At 48.9% G+C, this 5,185-nt stretch overlaps 1 protein-coding gene across 3 annotated transcripts in view; it reads right to left on the reverse strand.

Annotated features, from left to right (window-relative positions):
- FAM109B (family with sequence similarity 109 member B) overlaps positions 1-60 on the reverse strand; it is a 16,252-nt gene extending 16,192 nt beyond the window's left edge. For all 3 annotated transcript variants that reach the window (XM_019515075.1, XM_019515077.1, XM_019515074.1), the window contains exon 1: positions 1-60. This exon is cut by the window's left edge. The gene's annotated coding sequence lies outside the window, so the exon portion shown is untranslated.
- Between the last annotated feature and the right edge of the window lie 5,125 nt (positions 61-5,185).

The raw sequence follows: 5,185 nt of genomic DNA on the forward strand, positions 1-5,185 counted from the left end.
GTTCATCCTAGCCCGCCTCCGGCTGCTACTTCGCAGGGCGCCCAAGTGCTTGAGCGAGCCGGGCCGGGCCGGGCCGGGCCGCGCCGCCCCGAGCACCTCCGCCGGCCCTTCTCAGCCCTTACTGGGAGGAGCCACCTCCGATTCCTACTCCGCCGCGCACCGCCCGCGGCGGCGGCGGGACTTCGCTGCCTTTGACCCCGCCCCGCCCCCGCCAGCGCCGGCCCGCGCCAGCTCCCGCCGGGTGCTGCCGGAGGTACGCAGCGACCAGGCTTGCGTGCCTGTGTAGACAAGACGTGCGTCACGTGTATGTGCGTGTATACATGCATCCGTATATACAGGAGCTTTATCAATTCCTCGTGCAACTTTAATAACTTTGGATGCACACAGGACAGAAGCAAACCCTAAACGGCAATTGGAATCATATTTCATTAAGGTTTTTTTTTAAGCATAGCATACGCTGTGCGGAGGGTAAGGATCACGAAGGTGATTCGTGAAACCACTTAGCAGTGCCCAGAAAATGTTTTCTATGAGTTGGAAAATCAGATTGAACGATGTATCGTGAAAGATGGCAGTTGTGCTGAAAAATGTGAGCTGTATGGTGTTAAAACGTAATTAATTATGCTTCCCATCCCTGTTTACAGTTTGCTTCTATCACGTGTAAATCCAAAGTTATTAAGGTTTAAATTTGCACAAGGACTTCATAAACACCCTGTAGGTGTGTGTGTATATAGATGCACACATGTATATGTGTGTGTATATAGATGCATACGTGTATATATATGGGTGTGTGTATACAGACAAAGCTCTTTGGAAAATCTTTGATTAGACCAACTCAAACAGTTGGAAAAATTCTTTTCAGCAAGCTTTCAGGTTTAAATATCCTTTGTCAGGCTGAAGAAGCATATGCAGTTGGTGTGTGCTCTTCCTGGATACATGCATACATGTATTGGTGTATACATGCATATGTGTATATATGTGAGTATACATGCATACATATGTGTGTACATGCATGTATGTATATACATAAGTGCATATGTGCATGTCTGTGTCTATACACACATGTGTATATATGTATACATACATACATAAAATACAAGCTTTCCTGGGCTGAAGCTCACTTCCTCAGATGCATTAGTTTGTGCAGGGCCCGGTAGGCAGTAAGTGTGAGGAGATAAGCAGATAAGGACACCGCAGGCTCTAGATAGGAGGAAAAAAAGGCAGGTTCAGGCTCTCCCTGTCAGCCACTCCCCCACCCCCATTTCCCAGCAAATCTGCCAGGAAGTCAGAGCTGTAATAAATGAATTTGTTTTTGAAATGGAGTGCCACTCCATTCACAGTAGTTACAAAGGGGTGCCTCAAGTCTGACAAGGGGTGCCTTGAGTTTAAGAAGGTTGAGAACCACTGATCTATAAGGTAGAGCTCCACCCTGCCTTCTACTTGACTTCAGACTATCATGGCTAACTTTGTCTCTCTCTAGTGTGTCAGGAGCAGCAAAAGGCCTTTACCTCCTAGCTTGCTAAGGCAGGCAGTTGTGCCCAGACCATGCAAAGCCAGGGATCCACCTGGCAGGGGAAACACCATGTATCTGGGTCCATGAAGGCAGTTTTCCTTAAGCGTTCCCAGAGATAGCTGTTCTGGCATGGTTTAGTACCCACTGAGGTGTTGGGGCTTAAAGACCACTACTTTATGATCCTCCCTAGTTTGCTTCTGTGGTCATGTAGCTGAGGACAGGCAAAACCCAAGCTTCCCGGCTTGGGCCTGCATGTAGGATGCCCACCAAAAGACACTGGAAATATCTGAAGCCCCTGGTGGGGGATGTTTGCTAGTTGTAGGGCCGCTTATGGTTCTGGACTGACTCATGGATTTGAACTTGATTTGGCTTAGAACACAGAAAAATTATTTAAAAAAAAAAAATCCTGCAGTTTAACTCTTCCATGCTCCAAGTCTCCTGGGCCTCGCGCTTTCACATAGGATGGCTGTCACTAGCTTTTCCTCTAGCTTGCTCCTTCTGCTTTTTGGCTAGGGGCAAGTGAGACTAGGAAGCATCTGAACTGCAAGGCCTCCAGGCTTGGGGCTTGCATGTAGGATGCCTTACCCTTGAGTCCTAGTTTCACAGCTGAGGTGTGGGGTGGGGAATGGGTGCCTCAAAGCAGGAAGGGCCTGCACTCCAACTCTTCTCAGCTGTTGCAGCAACCTACAGGGTCCTGAGAGAAACTCTGACTTACAAGCATTTCTCTAGTTTCTTCCAAGGGTAGACCTCAAAGGAAACGGAAGGAAATCCAAATGGCAAATATCTGTTAAACCTTACAAGCCTTTTGCAAGACAAGTAAATACTACTGTTCCCATTTTAAAGGTGGGTAACCTGAGGCAACCAAGGGAAAACTGATTTCTTTTTCTAAGCCAGGGAGGGCTGTTTCTATTTTCCAAAATAACTCTAAAGACTGCAAAATATGCTGATTTGACAGAGCTGGAAACTAAAGTCCTGTCTTTATCTGCAGAATAGATATGACAAAGGTATCAGCAGTACAAGCGTCCCACATTTCCCGCTAACACATCTGTCATAACAAGGAGTGGCCAGCTTTAGGCAGGGAGTTAGTCTTCTAATTCTTGATCTGCCTTTTTTCTTCTGAGACTCCAAACAAACTGAAACTTTGCCTGATAGCCAACAATCCCACGTGTCTACACACTGGGAGGCACCGCACCTTGTAGCTCTCCTGTGGCGCACAATAATTACACACTCAATATTTTTCTTCCCTGTGCTAACATCATTATTATTTTACAAATTTTAATCATTGTTTGGCTTTTACGTGCTACTCTAATAAGTGACCTAGAAATATACCACAGAGGGAACAACCTGATGATACTGTATTGATGGGGGAATGGGGTAAGTCCCCAAAGAAATTGTGGAATTTTCTATTCTTGGGAATACAGGCCAGAACTACAAAATGGCTAATATGTCATATATATGTTATATCCCATGCATCCACCAACAGCAGGTAAGCAGGTCCCTTTTGTGCCAACAGTACAGTCCCATTATTTCCCTGTGCTCCAGCTGCCTGATTTATCCTCTTGCCTGTAACCTTTGAACATATGATCTGCAGAACAGAGACTGACTTGTTTAAACATATGTAGGGTATGAATGCTGTTACTGCAGTACAGGAACATCTCATGCTCTGGAAGGCAGTTATCCTCCCAGAACTGCTATGAATTAAGGGTGTGCTTTTATTTCTGATTTACGGACAGAGAACCGAGGCCCAGGGAAGGCAAGTGATTTTACCAACACTGAACGGACCAGGGAATTGAATGCAGGTCTCTGGCTAGCCTAGCACCATAACCACTGGACCATTCTCCGTAAGTTTATACACTGGCTAATACAGTGATTTTCAATTAGAGAGTGCTTTGACATCCTTTTAAGGGTGCTGGAGCATGCTGCACAATGTAAGCAGTGCTAGAGGTGTGAATATGATTCATGAAACAAACCAAGAGATTTCAAACAGGAATCTGAACCACAATGTTGGAACCACTCTGACCAGGGGCAGATCCAGGGAGGATGCACTGATGCACATGCAACCCCCCCACCCCTTTGAATCCTGTTGTACCCATAGTTAAAATCAACTGCCTGGCAGCAGCAGCAGCAGTATTTCTAGTCAGGTAGTGCTGAGGGAATCAATTGACATCATGGCTCATTATCATCTACCTGCTCTTTTCTCAGCTCTTCATTCCATAGGAGTTAATCACCCTCTTCTTTTTAATAGGCTTGATGTTCCACTGCTCAAGCAGGCCTTTGTTCTGCCATTCTGCTGCCTCTTCGCTGCTCCTGGTAAGGAAGCTCTGATTTCACAGCCCTGCAGATGGTTTGGAATTTATTCCAATGAAGTTAGTTATTTTTGCTTCCATCTTAAACAGAATCATCCAGCCCTCAGCCCCAGCCTCTCAATAAAGCTTCTAGTTTATTTTTAAATGGAGAAACATATGTGCTGTGTTATATGGGAAGATGCACCTTACCCTCTGATCCACCCCACCCCCATCAGAATCCTAGATCTGCGGGTGCTTCAAGTGTGCCCTTGTTGCAAAGGCGGCTAACAGCATACCGGGCTGCATTAGCAGAAGGGTTGCCAGCAATTGAGGGAAGTGATTATTCCCCTCTATTCAGCATTGGTGAGGCCACATCTGGAGTTCGTCCAGTTTTGGGCCCCCCACTACAGAAAGGATATGGGCAAATTGGAGAGAGTCCAGTGGAGGGCAACGAAAATGGTTTGGGGGCTGGGGCACATGACTTGTGAGAAGAGGCTGATGGGACTGGGCTTATTTAATCTAGAGAAGAGAAGACTAAAAGGGGATTAATAGCAGCATTCAACCACCTGGAGGTCAGGTAACCACCTTTTCCAAACTGGAAGGCAGGGCATGGAACGGAAAACCCGGATCCCCAAATGACACAGCAAATCTGGAACAAATGCTGTCCCAGAGTCATGTAGCCCAGGATTGGGATGTTCCCATTTCGGGGCTGTCCCGCCCCATTAGGGGGGGGTGGGTGGTCACCCTACCTGAAGGGGGCTCCAAAGACTGCTCTCAGTAGTGGTGGATGTCAGGACAAGAAGCAGGTAAGGGAAGTTTACTTCAGATAAAAGGAAACACACTCACACTGGCAGGTGGTAAAGGCGGGGAGCAGGTTACCGGGAGAGGTGGTGGAATCTCCAGCCCTGGGGGCGTTTTCAAGCTGGGGTTAGACGAAGCCTTGGCTGAGATAAGGCAGCTGGGGCTGGGGCTGGTCCTGCTCGGAGCAGGGGTTGCACCATGGCCTCCCGAGGTCCCTGCTGACCCCATCGCCCCCTTTGTGGCCTCTCTGGGGGCTGCGCCACAGCTGAGCGGCTCTAGCACTCCTCCACAAGCAGAAACAGGAGCGAACGTTGGAGCTGGAGGGGCCTTGACGCTGCCCAGGTTGCGAGGCGCCGCCTGGCGCAAGGGGCAGGGCTCTGGGGCTGCCCGAGGATGGGCAGGAAGGCGAGGCGCCCCTTAGGGAAGAAACACTGCCTGCCCTGCCCTCTGGCGGCACTGCTTCCCCAGCCGCGGCGTCCCCACCCGCTACCTCAGCTCTGCCGCCACCGCGCGACTTGCGACCCGCAGCAACCAGAAATTCCGGCCGCCTCCAGCTCTGCTATTCCGCGGGGGCGGGGCGGGGCGGGTC

The sequence above is a fragment of the Gavialis gangeticus genome, unplaced genomic scaffold (assembly GCF_001723915.1).
Source record: "Gavialis gangeticus isolate Ggan-Ray unplaced genomic scaffold, GavGan_comp1, whole genome shotgun sequence".
Classification (NCBI taxonomy): Eukaryota; Metazoa; Chordata; order Crocodylia; family Gavialidae; genus Gavialis; species Gavialis gangeticus.